Source organism: Periplaneta americana, chromosome 1 (genome assembly GCF_040183065.1).
Source record: "Periplaneta americana isolate PAMFEO1 chromosome 1, P.americana_PAMFEO1_priV1, whole genome shotgun sequence".
In the NCBI taxonomy this organism is placed as follows: Eukaryota; Metazoa; Arthropoda; class Insecta; order Blattodea; family Blattidae; genus Periplaneta; species Periplaneta americana.
In genome coordinates, this window is record NC_091117.1 from 105,858,357 (window position 1) to 105,882,723 (window position 24,367).

Consider the following 24,367-nt stretch of genomic DNA (forward strand, 5'->3'; position numbering starts at 1 on the left):
ATTTGGCACTCAAATCGCACTACTAGTTCTAGACTCAGTAGTAACTGTTATTAGTCTTAGCATGAACAAAGGTTGTTCAAGCTGTTATCACGATGGAGAGGCACAATGTATAATGTGTAAAAACCACATTATCTGGAAGAACTTTGATGTACAGCGTCATTACGATCTTCTACATATAATTTCCATGACTACAAGAACGTCGCGAAAAATGATAGGATGAAAATGATTGATGATTATAAAAAAATTGAAACTGTAAGTAATCCAAAATTTTACTAACATATTGAAAATCTAACTAGAAGTTACAGTGTTTTTAACAATTTTAAAAGTTTTACAGCGGTTATTATTTATTTGTTTAAATTTCATCTCGTTCGTAAGTTTGTAGCAGAGGTAATGTCAATATTTGGGAGCACTTACAGGTGCGAACAGTTTTTTTTAGCAAACGAATCAAAACAAAACTAAGTGAATACCAAGTTCGAAGGGTTTTCACATACAAGATCTCGGATTATATCTTTACCGGTCAGTGGCCATTAAATTTCAGGTGGCTTACCTTACTGGGCGTCAGCGTATTGAAAAGCATTAGTCTACAACTTTTCTCCTACCGCCTCACCTCCCCATCGTAAATATGACGTTGCACAGAGGCAGAGATAAAATACGAGATCTGTCCATTATAAGGATAGTTTCCAGCGAGACTGACGTTGGAAGAATTATTTCTAGAGAACATCACAGTGACGTTGGAAGAATTATTTCTAGAGAACATCACAGTGACGTTGGAAGAATCATTTCTAGAGAACATCACAGTGACGTTGGAAGAATTATTTCTAGAGAACATCACAGTGACGTTGGAAGAATCATTTCTAGAGAACATCACAGTGACGTTGGAAGAATTATTTCTAGAGAACATCACAAAAATAAGATTGAAACTTTCACGAATAAGAACAAACCCTTAGGTTTGTATATGTATGTGTAAAAGCGAAATAAATTTGAATTATTTTAATTTCATTTTGAAAAATTCGTAAATATAAATAATTTTGAAAAGGTGTCAGGATATAGCCTACTGCGCATTTATTCATGAATGGATAGTGTTATTAATGTAGCCTATTCCATAATACCCGAAGTAAAGGAATAAAAATGTATGTAAAGAGGAAACCTGGAGTAATGCTGAAAATAATTGATCTTTATTGAATTTTGCATGCTGTTTATTATAATTATCAAGCTGTTGTTCCTAACAGTGTTGTCAAGTCAACAGTTTTCCAGCTACATTTGTCGTTTTTGGAACCCTTCTTAGCGGCAAAATAATCAGATCGATGGCAAACTACCTACGCATCTGGCGGTTTTCATTTATACACCTGCAGAAAACACGCTGTACAAAATCGTATTGAATATCAGTTCTTCAACTCATAACTGATAACAATGAGGCTGCTTTCTGGTAGCTCGAGTATGACATCACCTGAACTCAATGAACACGTCATTGGGATCTGTTTCTTACAAACTAATCTTGCTATTTTATTGGTTCAATGCAGGAAGTTGTTGAAAGTGATGAATCATACTGTATGCTATTCAGTGATTCTGATTATTTTTTTGGTTATATAAACATCACACAAAGCACCTATGCCACAGTATCGTTATGTATGGAAGATGTTGCTTAAAAGGCTATAGTCCTACTAAATTACCCACAGCATATAATAACAAGACTCATATGCACATTGTGTATGCGTATGCACTATACATATAATATTTCAAATCGGGGTTGCAGAAATTCTGCTGGTATTGGAGAAGCTGTGGCTTTTCTTAGCGGTCCCAAGCTGCTCGCAGACTGGTCGGCTGCTGCTCTCTTCTGTTCGTATAATTTTTTAGTCTCAGAATGCTGACTTTTTTTTTGTATAGAGGTAGGAAGTTAACATCTGTAAGTTGAATCTGTATGAAGTAAATCTATAATCAATATGCAATTATTTATCACTAGATCCTGGGTTTATATGCATTTATAAAGCTTGAAATATGCATTCAGTTATGCTCCATAAAATCTTCAAATATGCCCAATAATATGCAACATAAATTTCGAAAAATAAGAAGGTCGTAAATGTTTTCACTTTTTAAAAGGAGTAAAATGACGGCAGTTTTTTAAACCTCAATGCGTGCACAACTTTTTGAAAGTTGTGAAAAGTACTGTACATTGAAATAAAAAACAAACAATTAACTTGAGTTTCACTATAGCCTATTATTTAAATACGATATCAAATTTCTATCTTTTACCCACATTAAAACTGAGAGAGAATTTCAGGAAACAGTGAATGTCTTCTTCATGTCTCATGGTGAAGCTGCTACGCCCTTCAGAAAACAGATTTTTGTACATTGAGAATACCCTCTCCACATCACAAGAAGTCGAAGATGCATTAGGCTTAACTTCCGTATTTCGTATTATGTCAGCTCTTCTAATTCAGCTGCTTTACCACGTAACAGACTTTCTATTTTACGAAGAGAATGCTATCCAGAAGTTTTTGCAAGCACTGATCGAAGTTTTTATTTTATTTTTATTATTTTTCGACTCCGTGTGTTTCAGGAGTCAAAACATTTTGAACTAAGGAAAAGGACTCGTGCTTACCTTTGTTATTATTTTTTTTTTTTTCCAGAGAGACTGACTCACATGGTACTAATACAAACGCGCAAAGCATAATGCCGCGTTTCCACAGGACGGTAATCTTTTCTTATTCATCGAAGAATTGCTGAATATGTCACTTTTTTCTATCACAAAAGATAATATACATTAGAATATGTCGTCGTTATTCCTGCAATAACTCCTATGTGCAAAATATAAAATTTTTCAGTGTGAAGAAAAACACATTTATTCATTCTATGGCAGTGGTACATAGGAAATTGTGAATTCTTACATTTTCGAAAGAAAGAAATATAATTACTTATAGGAGATTTTTTATTTGCTGTATTACTATTTAAGTTATTTCATAGAGAAAAAATCTGAAAATCGATAAATATGTCACATAGGAGTTATTGCATGAACAACGACGATGTGTAGAATATGCAATTCTTATACTGAAATAGGAAAATATACGTGCAATTCAAATAAATTAAAAAATATGCAATCATATGCACTAATAAATATATGTTAAGCGATTACTACTGTGATGATAATGGAAGAAAATCGTGTTTCCATATGTTACATTGGTTTACATGCGATAAAAAACGATGTTTCTATATGTCGAATTGGTTTGCATGCAATAAAAGCCATGTTTTCATATATTACATTGGTTTACATGCAATAAAAACTATGTTTTCATATGTTGAATTGATTTACATGTATAAATCCGGGCTCTCTTTATCACCAACGACTTCTAAAAAATGCTTAGGACAGCTCAACTGCGAAAGAACAAATAATTCAGAATGATGATATTCATTTTCATAAAATCTTTGACAAAAAATCTTTTAATTTCAAATCTAGAATATCGTATAACACACCAATAACATTTGAATACCTTTAGAAGACAAACATTTATAAGACGTTATGAGTTTTATTTATAAAAATGATATATTATTTATAAATAAATTATTTATAAATAAAAATTGTAGACGAACGAGTTTGAAGAAACAGTAAACGTTCGAATTATTCGTTAAGTATCGCAATGCGGTAGCCTAAGAATATTGTCTCAGGATGTGATGGTTTTCGTTTTACTCATATAATCACTGCGAGTTTAAATATACGCCCACAGGATGAATCGTAAGTAATGTAATTAATTTCAGGGGGTTATTCTTTGAGATATTTAAAACAAAAAAGTTTGATATAAAATTTTGCTCGTTTTTGCTTCCTTTTCGAGATAAAAATTATTTTGTATGAAACATTTCATAATATATCTTGGAAAAGCTATTGATTTAATTCCCAATATGTTCAGGCAGTTTAAGATATTATGATAATAAATGATTGAAAGAATTTTAGTTTTGTCCTTTAAATGTGCAGATATTTGATCCGAATAAATGTAACTTTGTAAAATTCCTTTGCAGAACGAATAGTTCAGATCATAAAGGACAAAACTAAAATTATTTCAATCATTTATTATCGTAATACACTGCTTTCTTAAATTGACTGAGCATATTGGGAATTCAATCAATAATTTTACCAAAACACGCTATGATTTGTTTCATATAAAACAATTTTTACCTCGGAAGGGAACCAAAAAACTAGCAAAATTGTATTAACACTTTGTTATTTGAAGTATCTCAAAGAATAACTCCCAGAAATTAAGACAGTACTTACGGTTCATTCTGTGTAGGCCTATAAACAGATGGAATGACAGCACAAGACCAATATTTAGTCTTACTGCATTCAATCAAGAAGAGCGTATTGTATTTACTTCGTAAATTAAATAGGCTTTGAACGTTTTAATTCCGCTGTATTCAAAGCTACATAATCCACGAAAAGAAAATGAAATTGATTTTCCGTTGGGAAGTTGTTCGTACGAGTATAAACATGATTTTCTGTTCTGGAAATACATTCGCGACCCGCAGTTTGGGAACCTGTGGAGCAGCAGGGAGGTCGATTGTGAGTTTGGAGGACGCAATTAGCGATGAATCCGTGGGCATAGCGCGCCACACGGCACTGCCGACTGCCGAGAGGAACTGCGACCGTGCCACGGCCCTTCTCAACCGAGGTTCCGCACCTCCGGTGTGTCCCGTCTGCTATTTTGGTCTCCCCACTGACTTTTACTTCAGCTGGTGTCCGCAATGCATCGCGTTATAAATGTTGTTTAAGCTTACAAGCTGTCTCGAACCGCTATGGCTATAGCGGCTATTACCATTACAAAATTTCATCGAATGATTTCCTTCATCTGTGTCATCAGTAGAGTCCTGCGTTTGATTACTTTGAGTACAAGTTAGGTGTACATGGATCATACTAGCTTTGCTCTGCGAGTGAGAACTGCTCAAGACTGTAATGAGGCCGTTCCCCTCCCCTCTCGGTTTCCTGTGTTTACATCTGTTTATTCGTGTGTCTGTCTCTATAGGCACTGAACAATGAAAATAGTACTCACGTACAAAATACAGTATACTATCGCGTGAATTTAATAAGAAACTAAATATTTACTTAAAACCACCTTGTGGGCAACAGTAGATTATTCTCAAAATAAGTAAAACTCATTTAGATTCTAGATAATTTCAGTTTCATAACATATTTTTCATCCAAGAAACAAAAACCAATGCTTATTAGTTATTATTTTCTCCTATTTACAGAGTTTTTAATATTTAAATGCATTTGTTAAAGAAATCAATATATTTTATCAAAATGAAAATGAGTTTAGAAATAAATACGCGTATTATGACAAGTTATTGAAAGAACTGAAATTTGAATATTCACAATTGAAAATGAGTTAATATTGAAGTCTATAAAATATATTTCGGCCCTGATGTTTCAACTTTCGTTCATTTAGAAATGTTTGTAGGTTTTTTTTTGTCTCCATGCATTACCGTCTCTAATGGCAGAATTATGAATACACGTGAATATTGTAATTGGACAGCCTATGTGTGTATACATCTATAAGTACTATAAGTAAATAAATAAATGGTGGATATTATAATAATACAATAAGTCACAGTAAAAAGAAAATTATTTACACTGACTTTTTTTTTTTTTTTTAGTTTCGGCATGTTGACTGAGAAAATGTTACATTACGTGTCTTTACCGGTCCTGGGATGTCCCCCCCTTTATTTTTAGCTTGTTGACTGAGAAAATGTTACATTACATATCTTTACCGGTCCTGGGCTTAAGGAGTCATGTAGGCCTACCCCATTGAGGGTCAAAAATGATTTTTTTTATTATTTTTATACATTTTATTCTTTTTATTTCATTAAATGGACATTCCGCTTTAGTTCAGTGATTTTTTAAAATATCACCAATATTTCTCGACCTATGTCCTATAACGTGAGGGCATGTCATTCTTTATGTCCTAAAACGTGAGGACGTATCATACAGCACTTCACATCTTCGGTAAGTTTCTCGCTCATTTCCATAACTTACATTTTTTAAACCGTTTCTCTTATAACTCGTACAATTTTTTAGATAATTTAATGACATTTTACAAGCATGCGTATATTATAGAAGAGAACAAAATTAGTCTCTATCACTTATATTTTTACTAGTTATTTTATACTTTTATGCAAAAAAAGGCAAAATTTTTAGTTCGAGAAAAAAGTCAGAAAAAGAATTTCTCTTTCACGTATCGAAATGATAGAGATCAGTTTTGTTAAGGCATTCACTGTGAATAAAATGAAGTAAAAACATTTTTAAATATTGAAAGTTATATGAGATATTTGGGAAACGGTTTGTCCTAACGCAGACTGCACCCGTCAATTTAATGAACCGTAAACCGTTAAAGGTAAATTTATTTTTAATTCTGAAATTTGTTTATTCATGTTGAAGAAATGTATAAACACTACACCAAATTTCAGAATGAAAGTTCAAATTAGGAAGTAGGCCCTAATAATTTTTTTAATATTATTAAATTAGACAGGCCAATGGTGTACATGATCCCTTAAAAAATTTCTTCCCGTATACAAAGCGTGTTACTTTGAAGTGTTGATCCGCCAGTTATAAGTTACGTGTGTGCCGTAACTACTATTATTTCATAGGCCTAATTAATATTTGCTGCGTTTATGTCGTATAAAGTGCAGAAAACAACATTGGAAATATTACAGCCTATTTTTTGCGACAAATCAACAGACTGTCTCAAATTATTTAAGTACCGTACCTAGATCGGGCATCTGAAAATAAAACACGAATGTTATTGGAAATAATGCGAAAATGGATTTATTGGTGAGGATAGAAACTAGCGAGTGTCACAAGATTTTAGGATAAAGTACCTGCGAGGTACCTGCTGTCATTTTGGAAATATTTCCGTATAAATCCAATGTTAATGACACCAATGTGAAATGTTACATTTTAATAATTGTATATACATATGAGTAAATATTTCATTGTTTCTCTTCTTAACGATTTTTTTTTTCAATTTCTCCCTTTGACAAAATATTCAGAATGCCTGAAGCAACTTCGTGTAACTGATATCTAAGCAACTGGCCCAGATTTAGTTTCGATATTCGTGAACTGCTTCTTAAGATTAACTGTAACAATTTCCTCTTGAGCTGTTTCTCTGTTCGGAGCATGTCAGTGTGATGAGATCAGTATTATCTCCGCGATCTTCGGCGATCGCACGTTCCATACATCTTTCTGGCAATCCCAAAATTTTAAGTTACTTTCAGGTCCGCTTTACTTTTAAACCAATTTTAACAATCTGGTACCAGTAGATGTAATTTTTGTTTTCGTATCCATCTTGTAAATTTTGATCATGTAGGCCAAGATAAGTGGACTGGTCATACCAAGCAGTAACAACAAACTCTGTTTATTATTGGCCAACTTTCATTCTGGCAATATTATTTCGGCAAATTTAGGCGAAAGTAGGTCTACCTATGTATTCGGGTTGCTGGGTGTTCGGGAAATTGGACTCTGGATAATGAATTCGGGAAAATCTCCATGCGAGAAGATGACTACTCAAGGTATTGGATTCGGGAATATGGTCGGGAACGTTGTGGAAAGTATGATGAAGCTGCTGTAGGTAAATGTATTTTATTGTATACATTTAGGTTACATTGTATAAATTGATTGTGTAATTGGTACATTCACGGAAACAGTAAAAAAAAGAAGACAAGGGAATTGATTACTGTATATAGACCATACCAGTGTTTTTACATACCTACAGTAGTGGATCATGGGTAATTTCTAATACGCAACATAGCAGAATTCAAGATACGCAAATCAATAACTAGGGGAGAGTCGGGTAGTATCGGACAGCGGGTAATATCGGACAGTGAGTTTCTTTCATCTACCACACGATGATAGTACCTGATTGATATGGTTACGTTTCTGTGATGTCGCACAGAGAAACGTAACCATGTCATTCAGGTACTACTATATGGTGGTATGAAATGCACTGTCCGATATTATCCGATGTCCGATACTACCCGACTCTCCCCTATATTTTAGTCTAAGTTTAAATGAATGTACAGCACAAGGAGAGGTAAAGAAATGAAAACATAAACGATTTAAACTCCAATTTTGTAAATTATTAAATTCAATAACTTCGAAATAATTGCTTTCAGTATATCCAGAGACTTAAAAACGAACATCATGTCAATCAACACTGAACAGTAAAAACAAACACCAAAACGAACATCATTTCAATTAACACTGAACAATAAAAACGACAACCATCTCAATCAACACTGAACAATAAAAACAAACACCATCTCAATCAACACTGACCATCATCTCAATTAACACTGAACAATAAAAACAAACCATCCCAATCAACACTGAACAATAAAAACAAACACGTCAGTCAACACTGTACAATACGCCGGAAGATAAAAAAGAGAGATAGATGCATGAGAAGAGAAAACAACTGCAAAGACTGAAGAAACCTCTAACTCATGAATATGAGAAGAAATATGTCAGCAATAATCCCTAGCATAGGTGGATAGGTATGACATTGAAGAAGAAAAAAAACCAAATACAGAAATTATTTAGATTTTATGTCGTTGGTGAGAACGTGAATCATTTAAATTCTATAGACTATGTGCGAGCCCTATGATCGCAGATTGCATGCAAATAATCATAGCATTGACTATCATTCATCATTTGCACAGAGTACGTTGACGTTACTTGGTGTAAATATTCCGCTATATGACTAATGGTGATCGAATAATCGATGATCGATACAGATGTCGACCTACTTTCAACGAAAATTATGTTCGCACTTTTGTACTTGTCAAGGCTCAAATGTCGGGCCTGCTTTACAAACTTGTCTGCATCAATTTTGGATATGCTGGTAGTGGATTACACGGGTTTCGTGTGAGGGAGCGTCAAGTGTTTGCGCCAGCCAAATGAGCAAAGCTCGTGTTCAGTATTACTATTATTAAAACTCATTATTTAGTGTTACTATTATTGTAACTAATTATTTAGTATTAGTAGTATTATAACTATGGCTAAAACATAAAATTTACAGATGGTCATGGGTATATAATGATAACATAAGCTTATTACCTACAGGAAGCAATATTTCAAAAGTATAATGTAAAATGAATAATATAATAGATTTAATTGTTTTTTTAATTTGTCATTGATAAATTTCGTTAGTTCAGGTTTTTTAATAAAAGAATTGAATAACTCAGGACAAAACTTGAGCTGTGTTTTAAACCAGCAGCTGTAAAACGATAAGTTCAATGAATGAATTTTTGTACGGTATCTTCTCTTATTCGTAGGTTAAAATATTTAGAGAATGAGAAAGACGGTTAAACGAAGAGAACGTAAAAAGTTGGGCATGAGAAGAGCTGCTGTCACGTACATACACATGCGAAATATTGAAAGTGGATTTAATACTAAAAACTAAAATTTGATATACATATAGTCTACACCATTTATGATTTTCTGCCCAAGGTCAGGTCTTTCACTGCAAACCCAGCATTCTCCAATCTTTCCTATTTTCTGCCTTCCTCTTATATCTTAATGTCGTCTATCATCTGATATCTTCTTCTGGCCCGAACTCTTCTCCCGTTTACTATTCCAATGCATTTTTCTTCTCAGCCAGTGACCCAGCATCATTCTTTCTTCACCCACTCCAGCATAGCTTCATTTCTTATTCTGTCTGGCCATTTCACATGCTCCATTATTCTCAATATCCACATTTTGAATGCTTCCAGCCATTTCTCTTCACTCCGTCGTAATGTACTTGTTTCTGCTCCGTACAATGCTACACTCCACACAAAGCACTTTAATCTTCCTTAGTTATTTTTCCAGAGGTCCGTAGAAGATGCTTCTTTTCTTATTAAAAGCTTACTTTGCCATTGCTATCCTCCTTTTGACTTCCTGGCAGCAGCTCATGTTACTGCTTTTAGGGCTAGTACACCCCAAATAGTTGAAGTTGTCCACTTGTTCTACTGCCGATTTAGTATTCGCACGTTTACCTTCTTTATTTTTCTTCCGACAACCATTTCGTCTTCTAGATGAATAATGTAGTTTAATAAAGTTAGTAAAGACTAAGTTAAAAACAAAAAAATAATAATAATTTCCTAATTGTAAATTTCGCAAAACATTTCTTTCAAAATTCACCTTTCCTTGAAAATGATCTATTTCTGAATGTCTGTGTAATTTAAGACCCATTTCTGAATGGTTGTGTAATTTAAGATTGACAACAAAATACAGTTACTGACTAAACCAATTTTTATCTGGAAATATATGTTACAATTAACTTTCTTTTTTAATAAAATATTTATAAATTATAACCTAATAAATAATTTATCTAAATCATATAATAGTATTAACATATGGAATGATAGTAACCATTTGGCTTTAATCTGTAGAGAGAAGTATATAGTTAATATTAACTACTGTATATTGGTAGACTGTATGAACTTTATTACAGTTTTAGCCTGGTAATTGAATTATACACTTTGTAAAGTAATATTATTATCATTAGTGTTAATATAATATTTACAACTTGGTGCAATAGGTATTTTAGACAAATATTTCGATATATACTTAATTCATTATTTATTAAGAAAGCATACGACAGGTAATGGATACGGATTGCTTAGTTACTCATGTGAATTCTTTCCATATTATAATTTGGGTTTTTTGATGGTAGAGTCTAGTATTGTTATTAATATTATTAATCGTATTATAAAATAAAAGGCTTCATGGTTACTGAGAACTTACAGGCTTCTACATTGTTTTGTTTCAACTTCCTCGCTAATCCAATATTTATTCATTTTGTTATCATAGACCAGTGGTTCCCAAACTTTCTGAAGGCATGACCTACTTTTGGGCGAGACTTTTGTTTGCGACCCCCCACTACTGGGTTCTTAACCCCACTCGAAAAATAGCATTGCAAGCAGTCAGTGGATACCACCCAAAGTACGATTTTAAATAACATTTTTTGACTATTTTCCGGAAGAAATTGAAACAATTACGACAGTCAGAAAGATACTGAATCCGCTTTTATACAGTTGCGTTGAAGTGGCTTAAATAAAAAGAAAAGAGAAAAACCCACTGAAACATGTACCTACTGGTGGAATGTTGAAACTTCACCATTTTTTCGCATAGCGTATACCAGTTTTGCATCAAAAGAATATCTCAAGCTTGCAAAAGAAACTTGACAATATTTGCAAACTTGTATTTATTGGAAAATATGTTTCTCGTGTACGATTGCCATCAAAACAAAAGCAAGAATCTCCTTGAGCTTCAAAATGATATCACTATGTGTACTGAATATTTAATCAAGATTTGAGAAACTACTTTTCGAAAAATGGGCACATTTATCACATTAATTATTTTTTACTTTATTACTGGCACTTTTTTTTACTTTTATGTTCAGTGTTGTTTATTTTTGTGTTTCTAAATACAACATTATTGTATGTTAACAAGGCAATTTATTTATTTTGTAAATCATCTTGCCCAAAGGGTCGCGACCCCCACTTTCGGAACCACTGTCATAGACTGATCGTTATACAGGATCCTGTAGAATGATCTCCCCGATTAGAAACATAAATAACAATAGCAACATAGATCCTATTCAAAATTTTATTTTACAATCTTACAGAAGAATGTTTATCATTTAAACATCACTTTGTTTTAAAGACAATATCGTCCAAATGTTTGTCCTCACGAGCTATACACTCCTCAAACAGTGACTGTGCGTCCTTTTTCCTAAAAAGGTATGGCTCTATTATTCCAAATTGTGCAGCAGCACACCAAACAGTAACACGGTCCCTGTGGAGAGATCGCTGATGCATTTCTCGAAGGCTTTCTGGGACGTATATGGAATGTTTTGTTTGTTGATGCAGCCCGACAAATGAAAATAGCTTAGTCAATACTGAGCACAACAGCATCGCCTGGAACATTTTCCAATATGGTCTCGCAAGCATCTTGACGGTTGAACCAGTCACGTTGCCGAAGTTCCTGAACTACCATAACTTTGTAGGGATGGAACTTGAGGTCTAGGTGTAAGATTCGTCTGACACTCCGATCAGATATTCCCAATACCAGAACATGTTTAATGGGTAAACGTCGTGGAGATGTAGTAACAGCATGCCTCACTCCTGCGATATTCCCGGGAGCTCGAACATTGCTACATCTACCGGATACTTCTGTTTGAAAGTTGAACCTTTTGTCTGACATTTCCCACTCATATCAGTAGGGTTTTCTTATCAGGAATTCTCTCGTGTCGATCTACTCTAAAATGAGTACGAAATTTCCACAGCGTTGCAACCACAGTCACCATTTTTTGAAAATCTCAACAACAAAATGCACAATGTTCACCTGTTCATGCTATGATGGTAACTGAAATGGCATGCCTTGTGCTGCTCAAAGATAAATTCCACTCAAGCGCAACTATCAATAAACCTGTATGGCGGTCAATTCAAATTGAGAAGATCATTCTGTCGTTTCCTCTACTTTTAAATTGCACTGCCGTATGTTGGAAATTCTCTTTTATTTATTTAGACCTACTACTTATAACTACTAGTAGTACTAACACTTATTGTTTCCATATAACGTAGCCTACATTTCGTGTAATATTTATTGGCTTAAAAATAACCTGAATTTTAGATTAGCTATTTTTACAGAATGCACACTCCATACATAATAATCCGGGTACACACAAGAACCATTTGCACCAGATATCATCTATTAATGTGACAAGTTCACCACTGTTAGCACTTTGCCTCTGGCCACCAAGTAGTGCGAGGTTTTTAGCTTTCGCGCCGTGTAAAGGATGCAGAAACATCTGATATGTCCAAGCGGAATATAGGTCCTCCAGGATTGTAGAGCTCCAAGTTTCCGTGCCACCTTGAAAGTGTTCATTCATGTGTAGTCAACAAGCAAGCCGACTTCTGTTTTCAGGCGTGGTATTGTGGATATCCAAAAGTACAGAAATACTATTAGGTATGTAGTGCCAGCCTAATTGCGAAAGTCCTAGTCATGCAATCTTTGTATTAACATTTAGAAGTAGAGTTATTCGCCGTAGATATTGATGTGCTAGATGTGTTTTCGTAAACACTTCAGCAGAGATTGCCTGGTGTAAGGTTGCTTTCACTCTGACACAGATGTGCATTTTGTGTGTGTGGTTGCTTGAAGATGACGGGGTTGAGCTCGTTGATACTATAGTCCCAGAACCAAAACAGCCAGAGTGCTAATATATCCTGAAGTCACAGTGAAGTTCAGTTCTCCTGGAGATTATCTTTGTACTTTAATGGATGTGCTGCGGATGTGTGGATGTCCATTCACACTCCAACACTTCCTTCACTCACACGCCGATCACAATCTTCCCCCATGTTTAAGTACAGGGCATGAAACTGGCACCACTCATGCTAATGCCTTCTGTAATGAAACCTTCTTGTGTGAAGCCTTACATTTTACACGCATGTGGACTGTTAGTGTATGTACTATTGAATCAGGAACGTTTGATTGCGATTTTTTATGGTACAAATTAACTCTTCTGATCTTTACGCATTAGACAGGCAGAGATGATTGCCCATAGCATTGTATATAGCTACACAGCATGTTCATTTACCTGAGGGGTGTATAAGAAATAGAGCGCGAACGATTTTCGATTCTTTAGCGTGCTGTTTGGCTGCAGTACATATGCTGTACAAATGAAAGCGACAAAAAGACAAGGGTGAACAAAATTAACAGTATGAAGTCGAGATGAAATAACTCTTTATATTTTTGTTTACGCATTTCAAATAAATGAAATACATTTTATTTCACAGCAGAATATGTTATTATGATATATTCGATTTTGAATAACTAACAAAATGTTCCTTGTACATTACAATATGGAATGAATAACTTAAAAAAAAAAAAAACACTGGGTTCACGTATACAACTTCCGAGACTGCTGGAGTTTTACATCATTTTCGTCGTAATAGCAATCCTGTTCACTGTAAGTTAAAGCAAGGAGATGCACTGTCACCTTTATTTTTTAACTTTGCTCTAGAGTATGCCATTAGGAAAGTTCAGGATAACAGAGAGGGTTTGGAATTGAACGGGTTATATCAGTTGCTTGTCTATGCGGATGACTTGAATATGTTAGGAGAAAATCCACAACGATTAGGGAAAATAGGGGAATTTCACTTCAAGCAAGTAAAGAAATAGGTTTGGAAGTAACTCTCGAAAAGACAAAGTATATGATTATGTATCGTGACGAGAATATTGTACGAAATGGAAATATACAAATTGGAAATTTATCCTTTGAAGAGGTGGAAAAATTCAAATACCTGGGAGCAACAGTAACAAATATAAATGATACTCGGGAGGAAATTAAACACAGAATAAATATGGGAAATGCCTGTTATTATTCCGTTGAGAAGCTTTATCATCCAGTTTGCTATCAAAAAATCTGAAAGTTACAATTTATAAAACAGTTATATTACCGGTTATGGTTGTGAAACGTGGGCTCTCGCTTTGAGAGAGGAACATAGGTTAAGGGTGTTTGAGAATAAGGTGCTTAGGAAAATATTTAGGGCTAAGAGGGATGAAGTTACAGGAGAATGGGGAAAGTTACATAACACAGAACTGCACGCATTGTATTCTTCACCTGACATAATTAGGAACATTAAATCCAGACGTTTGCGATGGGCAGGGCATGTAGCACGTATGGGCGAATCCAGAAATGCATATAGAGTGTTAGTTGGGAGGCCGGAGGGATAAAGACCTTTAGGGAGGCCGAGACGTAGATGAGAAGATAATATTAAAATGGATCTGAGGGAGGTGGGATACGATGAAGAGACTGGATTAATCTTGCTCAGGATAGGGACCAATGGCGGGCTTATGTGAGGGCGGCAATGAACCTCCGGGTTCCTTAAAAGCCAGTAAGTAAGTAAGTAGCAATACTGTTATGCGAAAATAAGAGAACATTTCGCCAGAATCTCTTCTTCGATTTCCGCATCACACCAGTCTTATTACGTCTCGTAAAATGTTATTTAAAGAAGCAAATCTAAGCATTAGGGCGCTTTTAATGACCAAATAGCTTGGCTTTTAATCTTGGCTTTGTTAGGTTCGTGAAAACGTACCGGTATGTAGGCCTCTGTGCTGATGAAAATCGTAATATACTAATTTTCGCTGCAAATTTACGAATCTTCGGACACAGTTCATAGTTTAAGGAATTGCAAAAACTAAAGAAATCCTTGTACATTTCAGCAGTGCATTATGTGAAAGATAAATTAATTTTAGCTGCAACTGTAGATGCATATTCGGAATGGGGCGACAGAAGAGTTCTAGTTTGTGTTGAATAATTTCCACTTAACGTCTCTTAAAGCTTCAGTTCTTAATAATGCAATGTTTCCGACATAGCAAGGACAGTATGCCTCCTATACATTACTGCTCTACTTAATCTACCGCTACCATTATTTCGGTAGAGGAAGAAAGGTAACCTGCGCGCAGAGCGCTTTAGCCCTTACGGGCTTGAATATGCGTCGTTGATTTACCTCTATCAATAGTTTTTACTTCGACGAGATGCGATCAGATATACTGTTGTTGCATACATTGGCTTGATCACAATTTCCAAGAGTACTAAGCATTATTTACATACTTTGCACTATGTTACCTCTCACTCATTGTTTACATTTGTAGATCAGTGGTTGATAGCACGTAATGCGGTGACTTGTAAGCTTACTTACAGCTTGAAGATGGTTTTGTGTCCATCAGTATTTGAAGGAATTTTGGAGAGGAAATAAAAGCTGTGATTGATACACAGGAGCATTTTCGGAGCACAAAGGAGAGCATTAAAGGAGATACGTTGCACAACCTGTTGATTTTTTTTTCATAGATAGGCCTGAGAACGTTTAAACATACAGAAATTTGTTTTATTTATTATATTTATTGATAAAATAGAAAATCACGTGAATAATAATAGAATCAGTTATTTTTAAAATGGCCTTATTCCAAAATTAAAACATCAAACAGATCTCCATAAACATGACCATGTTCCAGCAACTGCGCCCCTTCGAAAGTTCTGTGAATGTTTTGAAGGCTGTATACATCTTAATAATTGCATGGAACAATACCCTTTCTTAACGTAAAGGTGCACTTAAGTGAGGCGAATACGATAATGTTTCTAACTGATTTTAGCAAAAAATGGAATAAGGCGCTTTTAAAAATGACTTATTCAATAATAATAATCATCATCATAATGTTTTTTCTACCACCAGCACTATTACCATTACAACCATGAACGCCATCGTCATCACAACCATAATCACTCCAATTATCATAATTATCACCACTCGATATTATCACCACGATAATCACCAGCGCTATACCTATCACCCACCATTATGACTTCCAGCACTACTATACTACCAAAACTTCTGTGGCTTTGATCTAGAAAATCGAGCGGTAGTGCAGTACTTATCACCTACCAGCTGGGGCGTGCAACTGGAGTGCGATTCTCATGATTGCGTCAGTTACTATGTTGCCACGTCTGATGAAATCATCATTAATGATGATGAAAACTATGTTAAGTCGACCACCAGTCGAGAGTAGGTGACAGCACTGGAGATACCGGAGAGAAATTCAACAAGCTCATAATGACGAGTTGGGACTTAGGCCCGTTACACAGTCATCCGTATGCTATGCGCTACGGACTACGGATCCGTAGCAAAATACCTTACATATATGGGAGCTTACACAGTTCTGCGTACTGGGGCCTGTTTCTCAAAAATACTAGTTTAGTAGTTCACCAGTTACTAGTTACCAGAGTATATTTCACCAGATCTAGTAGACTCTGTTTCTCAAACTATTTCACCCGTCTAGTAACTTGTGAACATTTTTCACTAGTCACATGATCTCTTTCATTAGTCAGATGATTGAGTTCATTTGTTTATAGCCATTGGTAGGTATTGTTATTTGAGGTTAGGAGGCTAAGTTGTTTGTATTTTGGTTCTTACTTCTCTCTTCTCTTGAAATTCCATCAATTGAAAGCAAATTAACTATACTCAATATGATTAATGACTCGAAGGATATATCATTCGGTGCGTTTTCAAGCATAATAACAAAAATGATAAAGTAAACGACTGGACAAAAAAATTTGTAATATGTGAGGCTATGGAACTGATACTTCAGAACAAAGATTATGCATACGTTAGGGATACTTATTGGCTCAACATTAAGAAAGCAACTTTGACGAGTACCAATTCAAGTTCACAGTATCATAATATGAACACATTATGTAGCTAGTGGGTCTACTGGCGACATGGATGCCACTTATGACTTGAAAAATTAGCTATTTTTTTTCTTCAGTTTTACGTTTGATCTATTCATAAATTAGTGTCGTTTTGTATTTAATTTGTAGGCTAAAGTTGACAATGTCAGAAGAACTGGCAGTGGAGGAGGAAAGTTAGTAAAAATTACTGCAGTTGATGAATTGGTATTAGATTATTAGGAAAAAAATTCTGCATGTGTTGCTGGTCTAGGGCAGAAAAACCAGATGGCATTGGAAAATAATCAACATCCCGATTTGTAGAGAAATTTGTATTTGAAGCTTTGCTGATAATGCATGACCTATTTGTTTGTCTTGTCATGGCAGGTCCCACTATATTTAACAACTCTCCAAGCTTTTCAGCACTTTATTTAAGCCGTTCACTATATTTAAACAATGCTCCCCTAAAGGAATAATAATTGTTCTTTCTCGATATAGTTTTAGCTCTTCTCACAACAACTTCTTCACTACTTCAATCGGAATCACTAAACCACATATATTAAAAAAATAACTACAATATTTTGTTTTGATTATCTGAGAAAGATTGCCACTGGTGACTGATAATATAGAAATCACCAGTCTTTAGAGTCTTATAGGAATATTCCTGTTGAATACTAGTATAATCAACTAGATTAGCATTTTGAGAAACAGAATCACTTATGAACTGGTGAAATCGACCAATATTACTAGTCTGTGAACTGGTAACTACTACATTACCCTTGTAGTTTCTAGAAACACAGACTTGTAAAATAAACTAATATTACTACTGTACAGACTGGTATTACTAGTCCGTAAGTTTTGAGAAACAGGCCCCTGTACGCATCCGTAGGATCCATACGGACGTCCCGCTACGCGCTACGGACTACGGAGAAGAGTTGAATACCTTGGACAAGTGTGGGCTTACACAGTCATGCGTACTACGCACAGCGTAGCGGCATAATAAGTAGTAAAATTCATGTTTGAAAGCATTATGATTTTGAATACGCAGCTGTTATCAGTCAATTAGATAGAAAACAATGTTTCTGGGATCCTTTTTGTGAATAATACAAAAATAGAGGCATCAGGTAGAAGTTGTGGCGTGATATGTGTGACATTACATTGAAATATTTTGCAGAAATGGACAATAACACACAATGAAATGCAGGTGAGTGATGAAGATGAGAGAAGACATGGCACAAGTTCCAGAAAAAAAGTTACGTTGAGGATAATTTAGTTATGCTAAACAAAAACAAAGAGAAGAAAGAGGATGAGGCTCGTTCTTTCCTAATTTCAATATTACCAGCTGTTAGGACATTTTTCAGAAGTAGAAGCTATATTATTGTATGGAAGTGCTAAACATAGTCTTGCGAATACAAAACATGAACCATCCCCCTTTTATTCCGTCCCTCTCATTCACATCACTTAGTCTTTCATTTGCCATTTTTCGGTGAGCTAACATTCAGAAAAATCGTACATCAAAATACACAAATATCAATTCACATTGTCACACTGGAAACATTTCCCAAACAGAACAATAGTCTTCCTTGATGTCAATTCTCCAATCTCCATCAACCTCCAACGATACTCTTTCACTCACAGGAATTTACCAAAGCGTTATGGGCAACATACTACTGTATATTATATATATATATATATATATATATATATATATCTTACTTCTCTCTTCTCTTGAAATTCCATCAATTGAAAGCAAATTAACTATACTCAATATGATTAATGACTCGAAGGATATATCATTCGGTGCGTTTTCAAGCATAATAACAAATATATATATATATATATATATATATATATAAAACCTCTTATCTATAAAATAAGTTAAGGAATATTTAATTAAGAGTACCTAGTCAATATAAATATTTCCTCAGTGTATTTAAAACAGATTTAATCTAAATCAATGATTCTCAACCGGGAAGGGGGCTGCAGCCCTGAGAGTGACCGGCCAACTGGTAGTGGGGTCCAATGAAAATAATAATAATAATAATAATAATAATAATAATAATAATAATAATAATAATAATATTAATATAACAATTTTAAAAGTTGTTCTTTGAACATTTTATTATCTGACAATTTTACATTAAATTAAAACAAGGTAATTAAGTTTTTTCTTTTTGAATTGATACCAAATTTCATATTACTACTTTGTATGTTCCACATTTTACTCCACACCTCAGGCCAGGGAGCCGCACTAAAGTAATGTGAGGAAAAAGGAGCCTCAAAATCAAAAAGGTTGAGTAACACTACAGTAGTCCACAACTGTGAAGTAATGGTCAGCACAACTGGCTATGAAACGAGCGGGCCGGGTTCAAATCCTGGTTGGGACAAGTTATCTGGTTGGGGTTTTTCCGGGGTTTTTCCGGGGTTTTCCCTCAACTAATAAGAGATAACTTTTAGCGTTGGACCTCGGACTCATTTCGCCATTATTAATTCACATATCATCATCCATACACGGTGCAGCGTGCTGTACTTGTACAAGAGCGCGGCAATTCGGCTACCCAATCATTCATAAGAATCTACACCTTAGGCTCAGAGGCCGGCACTAAAATAAGGTAAAATAAAGTGAGGAAATGAGAATGGTTGAGAAACTCTGATCTATACAGATTATAACAAAAATAATTGATGGTTTTGTAATTTGTTAATGAACAAGAAATAATAAAATGTCGATTATAAATAATTTATTCACCTGAGTAATTTTTATCACCTTATGTTAACAGCAAACCTCTCGGTAGGACATAATTATGTAGATCCAGTTCAAGCTGCATTTATTGTAATTTTTCCAATTGTTCAGCAAACGATTGAATATACATGCGAAATTAGTTAAAGGAACTTTCTTTCGGACTCACGCAAGTCACTATGTAGATTGATAAAAGCTTCCTTCAGGATTTTTAGAATTAGTAGCGGGTGAACACAAAACACAATATTGTCTATTATGCACTCATTTTGATACAAATAATGTGCAGCCAAAAGCTTTCCTTGAAGCACGCTCATTTTCAAACAAACAAGCCGACTGATAAAATTAATTTGCTACGGATTTGCTACGCGTGACTGTGAAAGCAAACTGCCTACGGATCCGTAGTGCGTACTGCGTAGCATACGGATGACTGTGTAACGGGCCTTACATATATGGGAGCTTACACAGTTCTGCGTACTGTACGCATCCGTAGGATCCATACGGACGTCCCGCTACGCGCTACGGACTACGGAAAAAAGATGAATACCTTGGACAAGTGTGGGCTTACACAGTCATACGTACTACGCATAGCGCAGCGGCATAATAAGCAGTAAAATTCATGTTTGAAAGCATTATGATTTTGGATACGCAGCTGTTATCAGTCAATTAGATAGAAGACAATGTTTCTGGGATCCTTTTTGTGAATAATACAAAAATAGAGGTATCAGAAGTTGTGGCGTGATATGTGTGACATTATATTGAAACATTTTGAAAAAATGGACAATAACACACAATGAAATGCAGATGAATGATGAAGATGAGAGAAGACATGGCAGAAGTTCCAGAAAAAAAAAATCTTCCGTTGAGGATAATTTAGTTAGCTGTTATGACATTTTTCAGAAGTAGAAACTACATTATTGTATGGAAACACAGTCTTTCGAATACAAAACATGAACCATCCCCTTTTATTCCGTCCTTCCCATTCACATCACTTACTTAGTCTGTCCATTTGCCATTTTTCGGTGGGCTAATATTCAGAAAAATCGTACACCAGAATACAAAAATATCAGTTCACATTGTCACACTGGAAACATTTCCTTGATGTCAATTCTCCGATCTCCAACCTCCAAAGATACTCTTTCACTCACAGGAATTTACCTATTATGGGCAACACACTACTGTATATAATATATATAAAACCTATTATCTATAAAATAAGTTAAGGAATATTTAATTAAGAGTACCTAGTCGATATAAATATTTCCTCAGTGTATTTAAAATAGATTTAATCTAAATCAGTGATTCTCAACCGGGAAGGGGGCTGCAGCCCTGAGGGTGACCGACCAAATGGTAGTGGGGTGCAATGAAAAAAATAATGGTGGTAATAATAATAACAATAATAATAATAATAATAATAATAATAATAATAATAATAATAATAATAATAATAATAATAATAATAATATAAGAATTTTAAAAGTTGTTCTTTGAAAATTTTATTATCTGACAATTTTACATTAAATTAAAACAAGCTAATTATTTTTTTTCTTTTTGAATTGATACCAAATTTCATATGACTACTTTGTATGTTCTACATTTTGCTCCACACCTCAGGCCAGGGAGCCGCACTAAAGTAATGTGAGGAAAAAAGGAGCCTCAAAATCAAAAAGGTTGAGTAACATTACAGTAGTCCACCGCTGTGGAGTAATGGTCAGCACGTCTGGCTATGAAACGAGCGGGCCCAGGTTCAAATTCTGGTTGGGACAAGTTATCTGGTTGGGGTTTTTCCGGGGTTTTTCCGGGGTTTTCCCCCAACTAATTGAAGTAGAATTGCTAGGTAACTTTCAGCGTTGGACCTCGGACTCATTTCGCCATTATTAATTCAGATATCATCATCATCATCATCCATACACGGTGCAGCGTACTGTACTTGCACAAGAGCGCGGCAGTTCGGCTACCCAATCATTCACAAGAATAGGGTGGTAAGCACAATAAGCTTCAGGCTGCAGTGTAAGCCTTCGAGTCCCTCCCCCGTACAAGAGAAAGGAAAACCATTACAGTACATTCTACACAATCTACACCTTATACTTAGAGGCCCGCACTAAAATCAAGTGAGGAAATGAGAAAGGATGAGAAACTCTGATCTATATAGATTATAACAAATATAATTGATGGTTTTGTAATTTGTTATAATGAACAAGAAATAATAAAATATCGATTATAAATAATTTATTCACCTGAGTAATTTTTATCACCTTATGTTAACAGCAAACCGCTCGGTAGGACATAATTATGTAGATCCAGTTCAAGCTGCATTTATTGTAATTTTTCCAATTGTTCATCAAACGATTGAATAAACATGCAAAATTAGTTAAAGGAACTTTCTTTTGGTCTCGCGCAAGTCACTCTGTAGATTTATAAAAGCTTCCTTCAGGATTTTTAGAATTAGTAGCGGGTGAACACAATATTGTCTATTATGCACTCTTTTAAATACAAATAATGTGCAGCTAAAAGCTTTCCTTGAAGCACGCTCATTTTGAAAGAAACAATCCGACTGATATAATTAATCTGCTACGGATTTGCTACGCGTGACTATGAAAGCAAACTGCCTACGGATCCGTAGTGCGTACTGCATAGCATACGGATGACTATGTAACGGGCCTTAGCGGCTGGGTGAAAGGTCGATCTACAGTAGTAGTTCGCATATTTTCCGCATCGTTAGAAGTTTTGGCGCATCAATATCACTATTACTAACTTAGGTTAGATTTGGCAAATTTGATCATTCTCAGGTTAGATTGTTAGTTATTTTTAGTTATCGCAGTTTTTCTTGTTATACTGCTTTTATTGACTTTCTTTCTTTAAAAAATAAATAAGTCTGTTGCGCGACCACCTGGCTGCTGGCCTCACGTCCACATGCCTCAGCAGAGTTGAACGATCATCCAGTCAGAATGGAGGTATCGTGTGGCCAGCACGATGTTCCCCCAGCCGTCATAGCTGGTTTTCGTAACCAGACTTCGCTATCATGGCTTCCTACGAGTATATGAATCATGATGCTGAGTGAGCACCGGTCCCATACACTGACCAAAATTTCATGAGAAAATTCTTTCCTCTTGATGACTCGAAACAGCGCCCATTCGTGACGCGAGCCCAAGAGTGATGCCTTACACCACAACGCTAAGGCGCTATATCTTCGTTTCGTTAGTGACGCTAGATAAGAGAAATTCGATTTAAACAGTTTCTTAAAACTGAAATTATTAATTCATCTTATGCGAATTACTGAGAAAAAGTAATTCAGTGTTAGAAATGTTTATGTGAATTTCACGTAAATATACATATATTCAGAATCCTTCGCAACTCATCTTTCCATATGTGTACTGCTATATCTTCTAAATTACTTGTTAGTTTTTGTCCATAGGCCTATGGAGGGTTAAAAATAATGTAGCCTATCTTAGTTTTATAAACAACACAAAATACGTATTAACTTAAAAAGCCACCGGCGTAGCTCAGTCGGCTAAGTCGCTTGCCTGCCGGTCCGGAGTTGTGCTCGGGCGTGGGTTCGCTTCCCGCTGAGACTGATTACCGTGTTGGGTGTTTTCCTTGGTTTTTCTCAACCGTAAGGCGAATGCCAGATAATCTATGGCGAATTCTTGGTCTCATTTCGCCAAATACAATCTCGCTATCACAATCCCTTCGAGCTAAATAACCTAGTAATTGATACTGCTTCGTTAAATAACCAAGCAAACAAAAAAAAAAAAAGGTAAAGCAAAGGAAAAAGAAAGGGCCAAATCGATCGCTGTAACAGGGCAAGAAATGGTTGAGGTAACACAGAAATTAAATATTTGCCAATGACTGTTCTTTTGATTGACGTCCGCATGAATGTGTGGACTTGGATAAAACTAGCTGAGAATTGGATGACTTAGCAAAAGAAGTTTGGGACACAAAACAGAAGCAGCACTCAACAAATTTTACTATGGAAAAATTGAATGTGTGTAAATCTGTAGCCGATATTTTACAGTCTTCTGATGTCAATTAATCTTTTTTGAATGTTGCACGTAAATGAGGCATTATCACGCACGGCGTTAACAGAATGACTGATTATAAGGTAGACTATAATATTCAGTAATATCCTTTAATTTCGTAAGGTCATTGGATCTTCCGCTGCAGCTTTGTAGGTCCCTTAATGATTCATTGCACCTGGCAAGAAAAGTTACACATTCTAATAAGATGTGGAAGATGTAATTATATTCCTTTCATACTGAAAAGGGCTGTGAGCTTAACGTGGTACTACTTATATTATGTTGCTAAGTAACTGTCCAGTTCTGAAAGGTATTAGGTACTAAAGAAATTGAATCGGTTATTTGAGAAACCACATACGTCCATAGCAATA

The 24,367-nt window shown here is 35.1% G+C and overlaps 1 protein-coding gene across 2 annotated transcripts in view; it reads left to right on the forward strand.

Moving 5' to 3' along the window:
- The window catches only part of so (sine oculis), a 319,228-nt gene that overhangs the window by 34,023 nt on the left and 260,838 nt on the right, over positions 1 to 24,367 (forward strand). The gene's annotated exons all lie outside the window — the stretch shown is intronic.